Genomic DNA, 22,097 nt, shown 5'->3' on the forward strand with positions numbered 1-22,097 from the left:
CTACTGGCATTGAAGGCAGGGTATCATTCTACTCAGCAGTCGATAAAGCAAGGTGTAGAACTGGACGTCGACTACCAAGTACTACACGAAGCATCCACAGTCAGAAAACCTTCCGTCATCCACTTTATTTTCCGTACATTATTTCAATATGAATCTCCTCGATTATACGCCGTTCCGTTCCTTTCTTCAAGTATACATCTCTTTCCCCATACTCAGAGCGACCGTAGGGACAGGCAGGTTCATTTTTGTTTCGGCTTGAAAAATATTTATAACAGCTTAAACAAATCTAGATCAAAGATGACGCAATCTCAGCTTCCACCAAATAAAGTAAACGGTTAATGTGAAATGCGCCCCATTTTGGTTCACATATGTATAAGTTATTGTCAAATCCATTTGAAGAACATTGATATTTCTGATAATGCGTAAGTTTACGAAGATTCAAAGATGGCCTTTTCGCTAAACAAACAAATTTTTAAAATGAATTCAGCTAAAAATTTATGATTTCTATTTGAATATAAAATCTTACCTTTTGTGTACAAAATCTTTCTTTTATAACTCTTCGTCTTTAATATGCAACAATAAATTTTGAAGAAGAGACACTCAACTTCCATATCAAATAAATTAATTCTGTAAGTTTTTGCATAATTTTCAAATATAATTACCAAATATTTGTGTTTCTATTACCAAATTGGGCAAAACTTGGCGTTGAGCGCTACGCGTCAAAATATAGCAATAAAAAACGAAATAATAATTATGTTTAGTGTACTTATCGTGCTGTCGCTCCCATCCGCCATCCACTCGTTTCAGTTTTTATAAAACTGTGTGTGAGCTTTTTTCTGACAATAACGCTTTTTATTAATGTAAAAAGTTGTAGTGTTGCATAGAAAATCTAGAATGAAAAAAAACTGTAACACGGCTAAAAAATGAGCAAAATAAATAAGGAAGTAAGTATCCATGATAAATTATAATAAAGTGTTAAGATATTTCGTTTGTCGGTATCAGTGTTCGACCTTTCCTATTGTTCTACTTAAACTTGTCAAAAATTATGTGATGTCATGAGATGATTTGATTTAATATAATATACTGTTATTTATATGCTTTTATTTCTTGATTTGCAACTCTTATTTGATGATATGCTTTAATATCGTATCGCATTAACGATCGTTATATGGTACGATGTGCTTTTATGACTTGATGTGATTTGACAACATCAGATTTAATATGCCCGATAAAAGCAATGACGGGCAATGAATCACTGATATTTAGTAGATAAATGGAATAAGCGGACTATGTATATGACCTCCGTTAGACCTAGGGCTTCGCTCCCTTTATTAACTTGAGCAGATTTTTGTCGCGCTTTGCTCGCAGTGAGGCTGTTTGCCAAAGGCAAGAACGGGTGCAAATACAGCGAGATCTCTTTCATATACTTTTGCGGGGAAAGTAACAAGTCTGGCAACAAGTTGGCCGGTTCCAAGATCGAAAAGAATCCCGAAATTATATGATGAGTTCTCATATGGTCACGAAATAACTTCAGTGATGTTATACCAATAACTAATAAACTGATCAAAAACAGTTCCGGAAAAGCAATATCAAAATCGCTTAATAGTTCAGAAACATTCCAAAAAACGCTTGAAATTGCCTCGAAAAAATCACAAAACAATACCGAAATGGCCGCTAAATAGCCCTTAAAATAGTCTCGAATGATCCATAGTGATCCAGATATAGCCCCAAAGTGCCCCGTCACAACTCGAAGAAAATCGTGAAGTTATCAGCACATAGTCTCGAAATAATCTGGTTTTGATATGATTTGGAATCATACCGATAGTATGCTGTATTTTTCCTGAAAATTGAATTTATAATTTCATATTTAATTTTTATATTTAATAGCGAGTGCCACAAGCTAGCATTTTATGCAATGTCTAGATTCAATATTCTTTGTACAGTATTCGCATGATGTGATATGATGTCATGATATCAGATCTTATTTGCTATCACATGATGTAGTTTATCACCAGAAGTCATGTTAGTTTTTTTCTAACTAAAGTTGGAAAAATATCAAGAATACGCTTTTTGTAGTTGAAGAATTTTCGCCTTAAACTTGACAAAACGAAGTAAAATTACTATCCCAAAAAAAAACAATTTGGAAAAAATTTCAATATAATACCATATTAAAACTAACTGTGGGAAATAAAGATGGTTTGCTGCTGTCGCTGCGTGGCATATTTATTGCATAGCATTTCGTACAATTATTTTTACATATTTAAACTGAAATATAGCACATCCGAACTATTAATGAATATGTAAATAAGTATGTAATGCAAGTACTTCTTTCTGCGCTCCAATTTCGTTGTTCTAACATTTATTTTTCATTAGCTACAGACAGTTTTATGACTATTATTGTGTTTTTTTTTTTTTTTTTGTCTATTCGCGTTTTCCCTCGACTATAACGATGACAAATTCATGTCAACTTTGCTTTTATTGCTTTGGGTGTTATAATTTTGTTCCCCATTTTTTTTCTATTTTTTTGTTATTCTCTATATCAACAAAACTACACATAAAAGGTATACATTTACAAGTTAGTTAAAACTATATTGTTAAGTAAAAATATATATGTACTTTTTTTTACTTATGTAAGTCGTAGTTACATATATGAAATGTGACTTGTGTACTTTGTAGATTTGTATGTATAATAAAGACCACGTAACCCAAGGGATTGTATGCGAGAATAGTCGTTATGGTCACGTATGATAGATAGCCACGTCCAGCACATTGACAATTGACAAGCTGAACTATCTCGCTGCTTCATACTAAATGTAATGAGGAGTGAGAATTTTGCTATAAAAAAATTCATAAAAATAAAGATGTGCTTAAACCCAGATAATTTTAGAAAAGCTCAAACCTTGGAACTATACTTCTAAGGCTAAGTAGATGCTGCAATCTTTTACACCCTTCCCCTTTTCCATTCAATCGAAAACGTGCTGCCTGTAAATTGTGCTTTTCCACACATTTTCGGTCCATTATCTCCAAACCATTATCACCAAAACAGAGTACAGTTCTCGCTTTCTCTTTTGTTGTTGTTGTAGCGATAAAGACACTCCCCGAAGGTTTTAGGGAGTGTTATCGATGGTGATGGTCCTTTGTCGAATATAGATTCGGTACTGTTCGGTATCAAGCACTATTAAGGTTTAAGCCCGACTATCTCTGAAACGGTTTAATGTGACCACATTGAACCTTTTAGACCATCAAGCCCCTCCTCACTCCTTAGTTCGATGAAGAGCTTGGGGCCGCCGGAGCCGACTGCTAAAGAAACAGGTGGATTGAAGATTGAGTTTGAGAATGTATAAATTGCGACGGCATAACCTTGAACGAGTTGCGCTACACAACTCCTTCAATCATTGTGTATTTTACGTCATACCTACCGCGGGTATATTCTAAGCCACCTAACCCGCTGGCGGTTGTCTCTTCATTTCATATGCTATTAACTTTTTTCTTCTCTCTCTCTCCCCGCCTTTTGCCTTTTCCTATTCCGAGGATTCCGAGGTCAAAAGTAAATTTTAGAGGTACCAATTGACTTTGGAAAACTATTAGCTATGAACTAAAAAATATTACTTGCAAGTTTATTAAAACATTTAAAAATATATATGTATTTGATTAGCGAGACAGTATATCATTTTTCGTTTTGTTATTGATATTAAAGAAAATTGAATAATTTTGTACACCGCGATTATTACTAGGAAATGCTCCTGAATTTCACTGCTTCATCAGCTAGCTTTGCGGGTGCTGAGCTTTGAACTACAGTACACATGCATTCATATTGGTGTTACGGCAGCTGCCTCTATCCACTCAGCCATTTAAATGTCCCTCTGCACGCTTTTACACCAGCACCCGAAAGTCTAGCTGAGGAAGAAATAAAATTCAGAAACATGTGCCAATTTCTCTCTATTGTCAATAACAATAAAAAAATATATTTAAAACAAAAAACCTAATTTATCTATTTTACTTATTTTCATTGCAGGTGAGTTTTACACATCATTTTGTACTATCATTAAAAATTATAAAAGCGGTAAGTCATTTGAGAAAATTTGGTATAGCATAGAAAAGATGGACCAGTTTTTTTCTATAGATAGTACTTTTTGCGAATCTTAAATCTTTCATTATGTGCATCTTCCAGCGGAGCCTTTTCCCCTTTCTATTGCCATGAACTAGATCTCTAGATCACCGAAAAGTTATCGAGCGCGAACTGCCTTTTTACATGTTCCGCATTGTACCGAATCTTAAGTATTCTCATTATTATGTTATCGTTCGAATCTCTGATCTGTTGAAAAATACATGCCTTAAATCTATGTATGTTTTTTATTTACAACACTACAATCGTAGTATTACTTAACTTAAAAACGTTTCAAAATAAAACTTAACTCTTTCCCAGACTGCGCCGCTTATATACTCTCAGCTGCCTCGTTCGTCTATTTCTCCTGGGTTTTGGCCTTTCCGGAAACAACCTTTTCTATTAGTTGCTTGTTTACTGTACATGTGTGTTGTGGTGATTTTACAGCATTTATTTACTACCGGCATAGTGATGCCATGAACAGATTATCCGATCTAATGCTCAATATTTCGGTGTCTTCGGCCTAAATACTTAACCACTGTGCTGTTTGTATCTATGAGATTGGTATGTAGAAGGAGAAATGGTGGAAAAAAGAGATGATGAACTAATAGGAGAGAGAGTACCAGGACTACTCGTGTACATATAGACTCAAAGCAAGAAGACCACACCATCTACTCAAAAAGTTTGGGAATCGCATTTTTTTTAACTCACATGAAACAATTGCGAAAACAAATACTTGAAAAAAAAACTTAACAATAGATTTGTGTATGTAAAAATGCGAACAAAAATGACCAACCTACATACATACATACACACAATCTAAAAATATATAGAAGTTTATAAACATTAGGGTGGGTCGATTTGTATGGACGAAAGTTAACCAATATCGATTTTGAATAGGATTTGGGCACAGGAAAAAAAGTTCCACTACGTATACCCAAAAATGTCCGCTAAAAACGTTGTCGATAACAGTTTTTAAAAAATATTTTTTTTACAAATATAATTTTACAATCAAATGAAATTTTTTTTAGTAGGTCATGAAAAAAAACTTAAAAATCAAAGTCGAAAAAAAATAAAAAAAATCAAATTTCGCAGGCTCGAAATTTTTTTTTTTTTTTGGATATGCGTAGTGGAACTTTTTTCCTGAGCCCAAATCCTATCGAAAAATCGATGGCGCGATATCGGTTAATAACTCGACCCAGTCTAATAAACATACTTACGTACCAAGTTTATTATTTGGCTTTGCATAGAAATTAAACAAAAAAAACAAAACGACAATATACTTATACAACTGGTGATTGCTTGACTGCGACTTTTATATTTTTTGCTAAAACTGGCAATTTTTTTTTTAATTTTTCATTATTGTTATTGGATACATGTGCATACTGATATTTGCAGACCACTGCACGTTCATAGATAGGAACATGATTCCCGGCTATGAAACACAAAACTCTAGTAGCACTCACATCATTGTTTAATGAAAAGCTAACTTTACTCGTCGCAAATAAAGATAAAAAAATTCAACTCAATAGCGCACCAAGCAAGGTAGCCACTAGACAACCTACCAACCAACAAGTCCGTTCAGCTCAGCCCAGCGTGAGCAGTCAGCGGAACCAACCAAAAGCGGATGAGAGTTTTACAGTATCCCATATGTACATTTAAACAATTTTTACTTACTCTCAAAGTAACTTTTTTTATGTACCATATGTGGGTAGGTATGTAAGCAATACAATAACAAGAACAAATAAAGCGCGCTTTGAGCTGGGGACTGCGCTTATGTTACGCTCAAGTGACTCACAGCACTCAAGCAAACAAATGTAAATAGCAGGAGATACGACGAAACGTTGAGGTAAATAATGAGGGGTTTTAACTAAGATTTAAGTATGGGTGTGTGTTTAGGTATTTGTGTGTGGGGATAAGTATTTGTACCATATGGTTAGTAGTCAAACATTTGTGCCATGAAGCGCGCCTTTGTCAGTTACCGGGGTAGTGTAAGGCTTGGATGTCGATGCGGGCAATGATTAGGCCAAAATTGAATGGAAACCAATGCAACAGTTTTTATTCATAAATATTACTAAAAAAAATGCATTTGCAGTATGTTTTTGGAAGTTTTTTTATGTAGTTCATCCGACTTGTATTGAAACCCAATCTACAGATTTAAGCTTCAGTCAACTAATTTTTCTTTGTAATGTAATTTTCCGAAAATTTCACACGCAGTTGTTAAATCTCTTACTTAGCCGTGACAGAGCAATCCGCGACAAAATTACGAGAGCGAGCAATGGGAACATATTGTGACGAATATTAGCATCACTAAGCGATACTAGCATCACTAAGCCGATACTAAGCAGCCACTCGTATGTACGTAAACAAATCAATCATCATTTACACACATACATACAAGGCAGCAGAGAGATACTCGCAAACGCATGTCATCAGCCGAAGTAGTACTCACATATACACACGCATATGGCTACAAACTACAAATATACATGTATATGGCTGGTAACCAAGCATGAAGTTCACGAAATTACTAGACCTTAGGAGAAATGTGTTAACGAGGAAACCGAAAGTATAAAAGCAGCGCAAGCGGCATGACTAATCAGTTTGATTTAAACACGCAATTAGTTGTGAAGTATAAGTGTTATTGTGAGGTACTCTCATAGTAGTCTAATAAAGACCATTTTGCATTACTGAATATTGGAGTTATTTATTCAACAGTTAGCGATTCCAACGCTAGCAGAAGGTTTCAATTTCCCAAAATTCGTTACAATATATTATATTGACTCTGCAGGCTTTCGGCGAGCTCAAAAGAATCACTTGTACGATAAGAAATTTCATGTGAGCTCGAAAAGGAAGAACACTGTCTGCACAAACGGCCATCTTGCGTCCGACCATAACGCGCGATTATAGTAGGCGTTATTGCAGGGAATAGAAAGAACAAAACGATGCGTTCAAAATAACTTGGAGATAGATTTTGAATTGGAAGACGTTGTAAAGAAATCCTTTTTGACGGATATCATCCCAATTGTCAAGATATTATTTTGTGTTCTTGCAGTACGTCTTCATAGATATTTTGTGTTATTTATTTTAATTCCTTTGTATTTCTCGGACTTAGGGGCTCCATTCTCTAAAAAGGCGCTCAAGAAACTTGGCTAACGGAGTCATCCGGCAACAGCATTAAAAAATACTACGAAATCTATCTTCTGGAGTTACAAAAAATACATTTATTACCCAAAACACAACATTGACAACGATTGACCGATCAGTAGTGAAGGACTCTCGATGGATTGTTGAACCATTTGCTTTGTGTCTATGATATGGCAAATTCAATGCAATTCATTGCAAGTGCGCTACTCTCCTGTGTTATCATATATATCATTTCTAATTTCTGTTTTTTTACGGGTCCCTTTTTCGCTCTTATTTGGAATCCAAATCTATAAATAAAGTTTTGGATTTAAAAATGGAGATTCGGGCTATTACCAGCTTTGGGCAATTTGGTCGTAGTGCTTTTGTTTAGCTATATTTTATTAAAATAATTTGTTAAAAATAAACGATTATGAGCACACAAAGAAATCTATTTGTACTATGGCACTATTGTGAATATTTGCACTGCATTACCGGCAGTTGCTACCATACGCCAGATGGCAACGCATGCTGTAAGTTTTAATTGATTGATAGAACAGCTGATTTCTTTTGATATTTGATAAGAGACTTTAATATTGGTTGCGCAAGATGCGCACGGGTCCGGCTCGTTGTATTAAAATCGATATTTTTTGGTGTTGGTAGCCAAAGAGAGTGTTGTTGTTGTTGGACAAAGAGAGAGAGAGCTAAGGATGCGCAGTTGGGCCTAGGCTAGCTTTGTCGAACTTGTGGCTTCCTTTTAACATTTGAAATTTGATTTCTTAGCATATCTTGGCCTTCTCAAACAAAATAAAAGTTTTCGTCCCTGATGGGTTTCTCTAGGTTTAGTAAGTGACCTTTCTGTTAAGGTCGACTGCAACCCGATTTCCAGGATTTCTGCTGTCATCCGTGCAAAACTTAGTGAACTCGTTTAGTTTATGCTTACATTTGGCAGTAACGGGCTCATAGCGTCTTCTATATCGTAGGTGTTTGATCATTGTTATTCATTAGAACACATTGTTACAGGTCTCAGATCTTTTGAAAAAACCATGGGGCTTTTTTGTTTTACGCTTATGGTAAGTGAGAAATCGTCCGAAAATCTACTAAGTACTTCCCAAATTTTCATTCAGCTCGAAAATTAGTGAAATGGGAACTTAGTTGTTTTAAGTCTGGCTGCATTGCAAATAAATGAAAGAATATTGAGTTCAAGTTTTAAAAGATTTTGGAAGTGAATAGAAATGCTCATATAGAAAGAATTTTCGATCCATGCGGCTAATACGTCTGTAGAATTTGATATCACACAAGAGGCGATTTGCTGTTCTTCTACCTGTAAAACTGCTACTCAGGGTTTTAAAAAGTGTTGGCAGGGGCATTTCTCGAACAGATATCAGTCAAATTCGTTTCCGTGCATAGTCTCTGATCCATCCATGGCTCTCGCATGAATGAGGCTCTGATCCGTCCATGGCTCTCGCATGAATGAGGCGCTACATTTTACTGTCGTATCTTTGCACAGTATAGGATAGGAGTCCTAACAAACTCTTCCACAGTTTAAATACCAAGCCTCATTCCACATCTGTCAGGTTTGTCGCTCCCCGTCTAAACGATACTTCACTCTCTTCTGTCTCGCTATGTGATCTTTTACAATCAATAAGCACCAAAAGCACTAAACAAAAGTTTGCAAAAAAAAAGAAGAAAATATTTATAACTTAGCTAGTAAAGAAGTAATTTTTTAGATAAACAAAACTTGTTCTAATAAAAACACAAAACGGATATGTTAAGTAGCCTACACCTGGTTTGAGAGCGTAATCACTCTTACCTGCTGCTGTGCGCTCGCATGAAAGATGAAAATTAACACGCTAATAAAGCGAGCTCGCGCCGCCCAAACAGAACGAGCGTTACGGTGCGGTATGCGGCGCGGATGGTGGAGTCACACAAGCACGATTATTAAAAAATAAGTACAATGGAAAAAGTGCAGCCGAGTAAATACAAAACTGTGTACTTGTAGTGATATTGCTTTATTTCTTTGCTTATGGAAATCGTTTTTGTTTCCATATTACACAAACTCGGATATGAGAGTAAATACGAGGTGTGTTCAAAAAGTATGGCTTGTCTCTCACTTATGCCGACAAGCTCGGCCATTTTGAATGTTCACTTAATTGTTGACAGCTGCTTTGCTTGCACGTGTTTTGGCTCGTCTTCGATTTTTACCTATTCAAAAAAAATGTATCAAAGAACCTGTATCAAATTTTGTGTGAAAAACAAAAGTAAGTGCGCGGATGCATTCCGAATGTTGACTGTGGCATACGGAAAAGCTACCTTAGACCGAAACAACGTTTTTCGAAAGGCCGAGAAGATGTAAACGACGGAGAGCGTGCCGGACGACCGAGCACTACAACAGACGAAAAAATTGATGAAGTGAAGAAAATGGTATTGGCCAATCGTCGAATCACCGTCAGAGAAGTTGCTGAGGACATAGACATATAGATTGGCTCGTGCCATTCGATTTTTATCAATGATTTGGGCATGAGACAGGTTGCCGCGAAATTCGTACCAAAATTACTCAACTTCGTCGCGACTTTTTGGCCAAAAACAACACACTAATGATGCGGCAGCCACCTTATTCCACAGATCTGGCCCCCTGTGACTTTTTCTTGTTCCCTAAACTGAAGAGGCCCATGAAGGAACGACGCTACGCTACGATTGACGAGATAAAGACGGCATCGAAGGAGGAACTGAACAAGATAAAAAAAAAATTTTTTGAAGTGCTTCGAAGATTGGAAGACCCGTCGGCACAAGTGTATAATATCTCATGGGGATTACTTTGAACGGGACAAAATAGATATTCATGAATAAATAAATAATTTTTGAAAAAACACAAAATTCGGAATACTTCTTTACCACATCTCGTAGATATATGAAGCGAACATTCATGCGGCAGAGTTGTATTGGTTTGACAAGGGTAGTTTGATAAGTACCTGAGTTTTTTAAACAAAGCGTAGTTAGCAAAACTGTAATTTCTTAGTAAATTATCTATTTGCCTGTAGTAAGTGAAGTATTTATGGAGTTTATGTCTTCTTAACAAAGTCCCTTCTTATACCCACTAGCTAGTTTTCAGGTTCAAAGGCAGGAAACTTTCGGAGGCTACTCAGTTCATATATCAAAGTTGATGACGAAAAAACGGTAGCCGGCATTTATGGGCAGAACTTCTCGCCCATTTATAAGGCGCGAATCTTAATCCTTTCGTAATATGGAGTAAAAAGCCTGAAGAAGTACTTTAATACATAACAAGTAAGGACGGGGCTGTCTTCAGCTGTGCCGAAGACTTCATACCTTTCATGAATGCGGCTGAACAATAATCTTATCCCATTCGTAATCTCAAAATAATGCGCTGTATAAGATAAGAAATATATGGTGAACAGGTGTACATACCTAAACGAGTTTAAGATAAATATAATAAAAAATGGCAAAAAACCCCCTTATCTGAACGATCGGTTGTATGGGATATATATTATATATAGCTCGGATCGAAATGATTTTTACAGGAAATCTTCTATGATATATTAGAATATATATCACCAAGTTTCACGTTTTTATATTGGAAAATAAGAGAGAAATGGCCAAAAATCTTTCTATCTGAACGATCGGTTGTATGGGATAGGTATATACTATTATACATATAGCTCCGATCAAAGTGATTTTTTTAGGAAATCTTCTATGATATATTAGAATATATATCACCAAGTTTAACGTTTTTATATTGGAAATGAAGGGAGAAATGGCTAAAAATCTTTCTATCTGAACGATCGGTTGTATGGGATATATATTATATATAGCTCCGATCGAAATCACTTTTTCATGAAATCTTCTATGATATATTAGAATAAATATCACCAAGTTTAACGTTTTTATATTGGAAATTAAGGGAGAAATTGCCAAAAATCTTTCTATCTGAACGATCGGTTGTATGGGATATATACTATATATAGCTCCGATCAAAGTGATTTTTTCAGAAAATCTTCTGATATATTAAAATATATATCACCGAGTTTCACGTTTATACTTTCTAAATTAAGGGAGAAATGGCCAAAAATCTTTCAATCTGAACGATCGGTTGTATGGGATATAACTATATATAGCTCCCATCAAAGTGATTTTTTCAGGATATCTTCTATGATATATTAGAATATATATCACCGAGTTTCACGTTTATACTTTCTAAATTGCGGCAGGAATGACCAAAATCGTCTTATCTGAACGATCGGTTGTATGGGAGATATATGTTATAGTGGTCCGATCCTACCGGATCCGACAAATGTGTAATACAATACAAAAATACATCCTTGTGCCAAATTTCATTGAGATATCTCAAAATTTGAGGGACTAGTTTGCGTTCAAACAGATAGACGGACGGACGGACAGACGGACATGGTTATATTAACTCAGTTCGTCGCCCTGATCAATTCGGTATACTTAATGGTGATTCAATCTTCTATATTTCTCAACGTTACAAACATCGGACCAAAGTTAATATACCATTTCATGTTCATGAAAGGTATAAAAAGCCTGCACATACAGTAATAGGCTGAAAGGTCAAGCACAATAGATCTAAATAAAGCTCGCAGTACATCGAGGACTAATAATAATTGCAGTACATTATCAGTTTGTGTGTAAGCAACATATTATCAATTAAGTTATGTCTCCGTCTCAACAAAAATCTATTCAAAACAACACTGTCCGCCAACAGTGGGCTACTTTTTCATTTTTATTGATTTCTTGAAGATTAGTTTGTAGATATTAGCTACCCTTTTACCCTCATTCGTCTTCGAACTAAGGTATAAAATATTACATCACTTAGCAATTTCCCACAAGCTAACAGTAAGTCATATTGGGGGACTTCTTCTTCTACTATTTCTTCTTATGACGACATGAACGTATTTCTAGACTCCCTATGAATGGAATCCGGGATGTTCATAGGCGTATATGATTACTGAAACCCATTTGTAAATCCCCATGCATTGATCGCACTTAATCGCTGGCACTCGTCGTTTTCACTCTACGGAGGCGGAGCACGGCGTCGCCGCAATGTTATGGGAGCGGAAAGAAGTATTTTCTTTACCACTGCAGATGATAAATAACGCCATTCATCAAAAATATATTCAAATAAATATTAATATAATTTTATATTTTATGTATGTTAGTTTTACACCGTGCTTATGATATGAGCGCCTAACTAAGCTATGGTGAGTGCGGCGTCGGTGGCGCGCACGTCTATGCCGTAGTGTTGGCGTTTCGACTTGCTGCCTTGTGACGCGAGCGAGTAACTTTTCCGTTTTGCTGGCGCTGCGCTCATTTTCTCGAGTCTCGTTGTGGCAATTTTGTTTCTGTATTCTTTTTTAAATATTTTTCTCAAAAAAAAATTTTTTTTTTTGCTTTTGTTGTTCATTGCTGCTACTGCTACTTACGAGTTGTTGAGTGATTCTTGTTTGTTGCTCGTGTTTAGTTGCTTCGACTTTGTTGGCTTACTGTGTTTAGCTGGTGTGCGGAGTATTTTGTAGGTTTTGTTTATTTCTCGCTTATTACTCTACAGCGCTCTGCTTTATTTACCACGCTACTCGAATTCACTCTGTTTGAATAAAAGTATGAATTGAATTGTGTTCAAAGTCCGCGCCGAGCGTTGAAATCGCTAGGCGTCATTGGGTGGTTATACGCTGGCGGTAAGCGGGTAGGTATTGCTGCGATCAGGCATACTTTTTTCGATGGGTTGTGGCAAAGCTACAGCAAGTGGGCAAACTTAGTATATTCGTGTATCGTGTGCGGCTCACTCGTTTGTATGGCAAAACACGCTGGCGCTGCATATTGCGTTCAGTATGGTACGCGTTCTCGTACTAGTGGAAATTGGTTGGTTTAACGTTTTTTTTTATCTTCTTCCTCTGACTTTCAATGTGTGTGAGATGCGGACGGAACGATAATGACGATTGCGACGACGCGTTTGGAAAAAGCTTTCGCTGAAAAATTTGTTGTTTATTAATTATGTTTTATTGGGTTGTGAGATTTTATGTGCAAAAATTACATTGGAATTGAAAAAATATAAAACAACAAATTGAAATAAAAGTTTAATATTAAAAATACGGTCTACCAACAAATTTTAAAAATATTTATATTTTAAAATAATTTAAAACTTACCTGGATGCTAAAAAAAATGTATTTTAAAAACTTTCAAGAACTATACGTTTTTAAAATTTCAATTAAGAAAAAAAAAACAAATATACGAAACCTACTAACAATTTTTTATAAATATTACATTTCAAAACATTTAAAATATATACTAGAAAGAAAAAAAAATATTAACAGTTTTTAAAATTTTAATATGTTAAACTTTTCATAATTTTTCAAAAATTAAAGTTTATTATAATTTCCATTTTGGAGTAAAAGAAAAATTTAAATTTTTATAATTAATTTAAACGAGACATAATAAAGATGAGTTCCATTCATTCAATTAATAAAAGAAAATTTACATAAAATATTTGAATGAAAAAATTTTGCGTTCTTTAAGTTTAAAAAATATAAAAATTGTTTAAGCAAGTCAAACAAATATCAAAAAAGCAGTTTGAAAATAGAAATAGAATATAAAAAATTAACTGAAGTTAAAAAGAAGCTCAGATAAATTATCAACATAAAGCATTAAAAAAAGACGAAAAATATAAGCTCGAAATATGAAACTAGAAATTTATAATTTATTTAATAATTTGGGAAAAATTTAAACAACGTGACATCAGGACGGACAAGGCGACATCTGTTTCGATTATACCTTCAAAGCCTTTTCTGCAAAGCCTTTTCTCCGGGGAGTGCGAGTCGAACTCGCACTCCTGCGATAGTTGAAATGGTTACAAACACATTCAGCTACGTCATGCCTTAGTTGTTGTAAAGTTTTTCCCAATTGCTTTCTTTTGCATATATTCTTCTACACATCACATACTTCGTATTATGTGTTGAAGTTATGCATGTTTGTAAGGGGAGTGCCACGAAATCTCAAAAAAAAAAATACCCAAACACAAAATCCCCAAAGAAAAAAAATACCCAAACACATAATCCCCAAATTCAAAATCCCCAAAATCAAAATCCCAGTGCTATGATAAACATCATGACCGTGTAAAAATAGCTATATCTCTTTCCTCTTTCATTCATATTTATGTATGTATAACTATATATTCACGTTTTGGCAATACATATTTTTACTTATCCATATATAGGACTGCTAGTCGCTCTAATTCGAACAAGCTAACAGAAGCGTGTACTACGCAGAAGGACATCGCCGTGGCGGTAGCCACGGTTATACCACACACCCGGAATTGGCATGGCGTAGCCCAGGGTTATTTTTTATAAGCGCGGCCGAAGGCCGCCTATGCAGAAAGTTAGTATGGATTATTAGCCTTTTTTGGTCGCGGCGATTTTAAACCTAATTTGAATTTATTTCACACATAAAATGGGGATTTTGTGTTGGGGATTATGAGTTTGGGGATTTTGATTTTGTAGATTTTGATTTTGGGATTTTGTTTTGGGGATTTTGATTTTGGGGATAACGTAGTAGACCCGTTTGTAAGGCGGTTTCAGAGAAACTTGGTATTGTTGCTATTTTTGCTCTATGTTATAGAAATACAACGACTTAACCAAATGTTGTCTGTTCGTATGAGTTAATCGGTGATTGCCCGTATTGCTTTAAATGTATGGAAACATTTATTTCAAGCAATTTCTAATTTTATAATTTATTTAATAATTTGGGAAAAATTTAAACAACGTGACATCAGGACGGACAATGCGACAGCTGTTTCGATTATAACTTGAAAATTTCTTCAAAGCCTTTTCTCCCGCACCCGCACTCCTACGATAGTTGAAATGGTTACAAACGCATTCAAAGTTAAAAAATATAATATAATATAATATATGTTATATGGAAAACAAAAAAAACAATTAGCAATCTCTATGAAAAACATCTATCATGCAAAGAAAAAAAGTTTAAAACTACAAAAGAAGTATCCCTTTTTTAAAATTTTCAAAATTTAATGCATATTGAAACTAAAGTTTTTGAAGAACAAAAAAAATTGGAAAACTCGTATTCTGAATTTTCCAAACGAATAGAAAAAGCCAAATAAAAAGAAATTGTAAGAAACAAAAAATAAACATCGAACAAAACTTGAATTTCACAAAAACAAAAAAAAAAAAAAAAAACAAAAAAAAATTGGAAGACAGAAATATTTAACTAACTATTGAAATTAATAAACATTAATCGTTAAAACACTTCGATATATAACTATGTAAAGAAGAAAGGTTTTAAAAAATTATGCAAATTTAAAAAATTATAAAATTTAAACAAATGGTAAAATTTCAAAATATTAAAGAATTTCAAAAACTTGTAAAATCAAAAAACAAAACATGTCTTATAATTGATAAAACCAATAAATATTGAAAGCGCGAAATATTAAAACTACCAAATTTTTTCGTAGCATGCGACATTCACCGACACCCTAAACTGTGAATTTGTGTATTCGTGTGCAAATACATTAGCAATGCAAAAAAACATACGTATATATTTACATAAAGTAAATATGTATAAGTAAGTGAGTGTGAAATAAAGCTTTGAGTTTTGCCACTTTAACGCAGCATACAAGGCCGGGGTGAAGGATGCTGCCTGAGTCAAATGTCAGCTTACAGTGACAATTGTTTAAAATATGTAACATACAATTGAAAAAAGTTATATTTTAATACAAGCAATAAAAAAATGAACATATATATAAATTATTATTGTGACTCAAAAGTGCCAATTAAGTTAATACATGCCCAAATATATACATGCATACATATATGTGATTAATATTTACCATGTATATAATATTAATTTTATATACAACTTAACTTTACTTAACAGCCTTAAAGCTTAAAATATTTGACTTTTGCCTGACTTTTCTTTCGCAAGTGTTAACGGCGTGCGCTACCGCCTGCGCGTCAGCATTTCCTTATTTGTTTGCCTGATTGGATCATCGCTCTCAGCTGCGTCCAAAAACAAATAAATAATTTGAAATAAAAAAAATTACAAAATAATTTTTACATTTTTGATGTGTGTAATTTCATTAATTAAATATTTATTTGCTTTGCGCTTATGTATGTATTTACTGCTCGTAAAGATACATATAAACAACAAGGAGAAGTACAAATGTACGTATGTAAATGTATGTGTTTTTAAGAATTATTACCTGACATTTGTTCAGCAAATATCATTAAAATGCTTCGTATGTAGATATTTTGCTGCATTTACTTACGTGTAGTATGTGTTCGCGTTTTTGCTTTACTTTAAGTTTAGCTTTTGTTGTTGTATTTTATAGCCAGGGCCAATGAAGTAGGAAGCGTCTATTGCTTTATATGAATATGCCCTAAAAACGCAACTTTATAAACGTGTTTATATAAAAATAGTACGTTAAAGTACAGGTATGCAAATATACTCAATGTATTCGTTACGGTAGATAAACTTATTACACTTAACAAAAAATTTCTATACATTTGATCTGGCCTAGAGCTTAACTATTGTTTAAATCTTAACAAGAAATAAAAAAAAATAAAATACAAATATTTATATGACAACTAAAAATAATATAAAAATAACTTAAAAGCCTTAATAAATAAAATGCAAATCAATAAAATGCAATGAAATAGTTTGCTCATTTTTTAGACTTTCTTTTACTGAATTTACAATCATTACGCGAAACAAAATTCATTACCAAATATCACAATATTCCAAATAAAAAAATTTAAAATTGTGAAAATTAAAAAAAAAAAACATGAATTAGAAAAAATTGTTTGTGACTTTTTGTTGTTCTTACTTATTACACTTTAGAAAAAAAAATTTTTTTTTCTGAAAAAATTTAAATTTGAAAAATAAAACAAATAATTTTATTGGAAATGTAAATGAAAAATAAAAATAATAACTCATAAATTTTTTCTTTTATCACAGGCACAAAAATTAAAAAAAAAAAGTAATTAGACCTCTCTAGCCATGGCTTAAACTCTCATGGATTAGTTCTCTGATCCATTTTCGTGCGGCAATGAAGCTCCATTGTTTGAAGTTTAAAAATAATTAAAACATTGAAAACAAAAACTAAAAAAAATAAAATTTTTAAGACTAAAAATGTGAGATACATTACTTGAACTAATTATTTTATCAAGCCCACGCACATTAAATAAAAATCCTCTTATAAATAGCTTCGTAAAATGAAAAAAAATTTAAGATATTAAAACATAAAAAATTATTAAAACAATAAAAAAATATTAAAACTATAAAAAAAATATATATAAAAAAATTTAAAAATTAATATAAGAAATAAAAAAATATATTTTCAAAAAAATATAAAAAAAATTTAAAAATATAAAAAATAAAAAAATTTCAAAACGTAAAATTTATTAAAAAAATAAATAAAAAAGTAAAAAAATAAAAAAAAACTGTCAAATTAAAAATATTAAAAAATAAAAATTACAAAAAAATATAAGAAAAAAAAGAAAAAAATATAAAAAACAAATGACGTTTTCATGTGATCCCTCCAACCATTTTGTCAAAAAAAAAAACTGTTAAATTAAAAACATTAAAAAAATAAAATTAAAACATAAGAAAATAAAAATAAAAAAACAAATGACGATTTCATGTGATCTCTCCAATCATTGTACCATCTCCCGATTAGTTCTCTAGTTCATCATCGTGCGGCACTACAGATTCACCATCACTGCAGCTTCTCTCTCTCAGCAGATAGGTGGTGAATTTCTTTTCTTTCATGTAAGCTTAGGCAATTTGTAGCGCCACTCTGCTGTATAGTCAGGTTATAGCTGGTCCATACTTCTGGATTTTTTTTGCATCCGCCTAGTTAATTGCACTTTAAAACGTGAGGCGTCAGAGCGCCTAATATGTTTCGTATATTTCTGTTGTTATTGGAACGACAAGGACACCCCCCGAAGTGGTCGTTCGGTGGCCGAGGTTTCCCCGCATAGTCTCTTCGACCGTTACGTGCGCTACCTCCGTACAATCGGGGCAGCCGCTTTAAGAATGGCGACACAATCTTGTAGCATCAACCTAAGTTGCGTCCCAATTTTCTCCCATCCGTGTTGCTCTTCTCATCTGCCCTTACATGGTTTTTATTAAAATTGTTTGGGCCGTTAACGGCTTGGTTTGGCTGATCGTGTTGATTGGTATTAGATATTTAAAATTAGTTAATCCATTAATCGAATAAATATAAATAATCTTACAAATAAATAATAATGTAATAAAAAATCTAATGATTAAAAATAACATCATTATTAAAAATAATCACTTAGTTAAAATAATTTTTTTTTAATCTTCTGATTATGTTTAGTCAACCGCATATTTCTAATTAGTTAATTAATTTTTGTCATTTCCTTTCTTTCAAATTATTGATTATATATAATTATTTGATTATTTTTAATGGATGCACCTCATAATCCCGACATTCAATATCCTAACAATATTCAGAAATCGCAACAAGACACAATTCAGACATAACGAAATCCCGACAAGACAATATTCCGACTAGTCAATATCCCGACAACTCCAAATCACGACAGCACAATCCAGAGAAGTTGACTCAACTTTCGTTGTTGCACATTATGCCTACGCAGAAAGGTGCTCTGCGCAGAAACACTGTGAATCGCGTAGCCGGTGTTAAGGCCCCATTACTGATAATTAGCATAGACTTGACTTGGCTTGAGAACTGTCACTTACAGTTCTGTAATTGAACATTGCATGTTACTGATTACTCAAAACTTAGCAACACTTAACTTGACTTAGAAGTCTGTTGAATTTTGATTTTTTATGTAAGTTCTAAGTGACGTTTACATTTTTAGATGACATTTGTTTGTTTCCATTTCATTTTGACATTTTGTCATACAAATTGACATTTATTGATTATGATGCCAGATTGTATGCGATAAGTGGAGTATAATCAAGGCTAAGTTGCCAAGTTTACGGCAAGTCAAGTCAAGTCTATGCTAAGTATCAGTAATGGGGCCTTTAGATCGGCTAAGCGTTATATTTTATGAAGTGGATTAGGTCGTGCCGGGATTTAACTGTGGGACTTTGGTTGTGTCAGGATTATGTGTTTCGGGATTTTGTATTTCGGGATTGTGTTACACACCCTTTTTTCTTTTGATCCTCTTTTAAATTGATTAAGGTTGCCCGAATATAACTAAAAAATCATTAAATAAAAAAATCGTTATTTAAGGAAAATTTGACCTGTTAGCGAAAATAACTTTATATTTCTCTGTGTAATTTCAATCAGCTGTTTCCTGCTTACATGTAAATTTGTACAGCCCAAAACCCTTATGTGTGCCAAAACATATTTAAGCGTATACGCTTACATTACGTTAATAATACTTGTAAATATGTAGGAGCTTGAGTTTGTTTGGGCCGCATCCACGAGCCTGTTTTTCCATTAATTTTAGTGTTTTTTATTTATTTTTTCAAACACTGCATTTAATTTAAAATATATACATCAATATGTATATAGCACGTAAGTGTGGTTATGTGTTCATCAGTGCTTGTTTGCGTTAAAGCCAAATGTCAAGATTGTGAAAAAACTGTGTACGCAAATTTAAGCATTTACGCAAACTGATTGAACAAAGATTATAAAAAATTATTCATTTCAGGCATTTTTCTTCATTTATAAAATGAGAATATTTGCATATGAGAAAGGCAAATCTGGAAAGTTATTGCAATGACAATAAGGGAACAATTTAATAAACTGAGATGAAATAAAATTAAAAGAAAAAAATTAAAAAAAAATGTTTATTATAAGAAAAGCAAAACTTTATAAAACCAAATTAAATAAATTACCTGAACAAACAACCAGAATGAATAAGTTCAATTAAGAAAAGAAAGCATTAAAGGGTCATTCCACTCCATAGGTTGAACTGGCCGGTCAATATATGCCTCACATAGACTGAGTGTGTCCATAGTTGTACTAGAATTTGTTTAACGACCAAACGGAAAACCCCCCATTAATTACCAGGACATATGTTATAGAGTAACTTCGTCATCTTGGCTAATACTAACAGTTTTTAGGACCTAGCTTAATTTCTACCTAGAGGTTCCGCAACTATCAGCCCCTTAGCCTTGACCCCGCGGTCGCGGGACACGAACACTAACTTATATGCATGTGACGCCAAAAAGCAGTGCCCAGTTAGTATGCCCATCGTGAGCCTTAAGTCTTCTCTCTTTAGAGATATGATCTCAGAAATTTTGCAGCTCTGAGCTTCTGTACACGTCTTTCCTGCTTGGCAGTTCATATGCAACTCGTGTCTCCTTTTGATTTCTCCAAACGCACTGGGACGTTTACCGTCGATTCATCGAGTGCTGCACGCTCCTTTGTCAACTCATCGGCCTTTTTGTCCCTTTATGACCGGGAACCCAGTATAGATATATGTTTCGGACTGAGCAAAGTCTGTAGTTAAATTTCAATTATAAAATAGTCTCATTTTTGGATTTATTTTTTCAATTGAATTGATTTCATTATTTGAAAAGAATTGCAGTCCCCGTGATGACTTTGGCATGGAGTGACCCATGTGTGGAAAATGATGCTATAAAAAGTTCAACTAAATAAATAACACAATCATGGAAAATTTTCAAAAATCACAAATCACTCGTGCACTTTTTTATCTGCAGCTTAATGCCATAACTAAGTGTTCATATGTTTAGTGAGGGAATGTATGCATTACAGTGAGTGTGAAAAGTAGCTAACTGTATGCATTACGCTGGCATATGAATAAAATTACCTTCATACAAAAAAAAAACCTTCGGATTTGTACTTGTTGGTGAAGTGGCGAAGTTGCTACAGCTGCTGCTGCTGGAAGTACATACTATACAACAAGCTTTGTTACTAAGTCACTAAGCACATACTAGGTGCATATATACATACATAGTACATTTATCAACTGTGCGCTTATATAAATTTATAAAACTACTTTTTTCAAATAAAATTACACGAAGGTAATAACACTGCAGTAAAAGCAATTAGTTGTGAACTACCTTACAACTAGTATCTATGATCCCTGATATACTGAATAAATGCTTTGCTCAGAAGATGCTTCAGTATAAGCGTCATCAAATATTTGACGAACAGGAGTATGATCTGCGGTATACTGCGCTGATACAGAAACAAACAGATCCGAAAGCTGTAGAAACACAGTTAAGGCAATAATCTCTCATAACACAACATATAAATGTGTTTTTGAGTGTAAGCAGCCCCTGGAAAGAATCAGGATAGGGAAAAGTATACATTTGTTTAGGTCTGTGGGCATATTGGTATAGATGAAAACGAACAAGTAAGGACGGGACTGTTTTCGGCTGTGCCGAAGACTTCATACCTTTCATGAATGGAGCTGAACAATAATCTTACCCCGTTCGTAATCTCCAAATAATCGGATGTATAAGATAAGAAATATATAGTGAACAGATGTACATACCTAAACGATTTTTAAGATAAATATAAAATAAAAAATGGCAAAAACCCCCTTATCTGAACGATCGGTTGTATGGGATATATATTATATATAGCTCCGATCGAAATGATTGTTACAGGAAATCTTCTATGATATATTAGAATATATATCACCAAGTTTGACGTTTTTATATTGGAAACTAAGGGAGAAATGGCCAAAAATCTTTCTATCTGAACGATCGGTTGTGTGGGATAGATATATACTATATACATATAGCTCCGATTAAAGTGATTTTTTCAGGAAATATTTTATGATATATTAGAATATATATCACCGAGTTTCACGTTTATACTTTCTAAATTGCGGCAGGAATGACCAAAAT

At 33.6% G+C, this 22,097-nt stretch overlaps 1 protein-coding gene across 8 annotated transcripts in view; it reads left to right on the top strand.

Annotated features, from left to right (window-relative positions):
• Positions 1-22,097, top strand: part of siz (Brefeldin-resistant Arf-GEF family protein schizo) — a 191,525-nt gene that overhangs the window by 79,790 nt on the left and 89,638 nt on the right. For 3 of the 8 annotated variants that reach the window (XM_067757013.1, XM_067757014.1, XM_067757015.1), the window contains exon 1: positions 12,964-13,123. The exons of 4 other annotated variants lie outside the window; for them this stretch is intronic. The gene's annotated coding sequence lies outside the window, so the exon portion shown is untranslated. One more of the 8 variants, XM_067757016.1, reaches the window with a different exon arrangement.

This window comes from Eurosta solidaginis, chromosome 5 (genome assembly GCF_040869045.1).
Source record: "Eurosta solidaginis isolate ZX-2024a chromosome 5, ASM4086904v1, whole genome shotgun sequence".
NCBI classification, from domain to species: Eukaryota; Metazoa; Arthropoda; class Insecta; order Diptera; family Tephritidae; genus Eurosta; species Eurosta solidaginis.